At 30.6% G+C, this 372-nt stretch overlaps 1 pseudogene; it reads right to left on the reverse strand.

Annotated features, from left to right (window-relative positions):
* Window positions 1–27: 27 nt before the first annotated feature.
* On the reverse strand, window positions 28–159 carry LOC145718071 (U4 spliceosomal RNA; annotated as a pseudogene).
* Window positions 160–372: the final 213 nt, after the last annotated feature.

Here is a 372-nt window from a genome sequence, read left to right on the forward strand (position 1 = left end):
ATTCAATTAATTATCACATGATATATTATTGGAAACTATATTTAAGAAATTATACAAAAACTACATATTAAACCTTAGAATCAATGGTAGTATTTTAATTAGCAATAATCGTGCCTCAGATAAACCTCATTGGCTACCATAGTGCCACTGCGCAAAGCTCAATGATAGTATTTTAAAGAACAAAATAGTATTAACCTAAGATCAAAATGCTGAAATATAAATAAAATCTTAAAAAAAAAAAAAAATTAATAAATAAAATCTTTAAAAAATAAAAAAAAAAATTTAAAAAGGGCGCCTGGGTGGCTCAGTTGGTTAAGCGACTGCCTTCGGCTCAGGTCATGATCCTGGAGTCCCGGGATCGAGTCCCGCATC

This window comes from Leptonychotes weddellii, unplaced genomic scaffold, assembly GCF_054177405.1.
Source record: "Leptonychotes weddellii isolate Sample4059 unplaced genomic scaffold, ASM5417740v2 HiC_scaffold_105894, whole genome shotgun sequence".
Taxonomy (NCBI): Eukaryota; Metazoa; Chordata; class Mammalia; order Carnivora; family Phocidae; genus Leptonychotes; species Leptonychotes weddellii.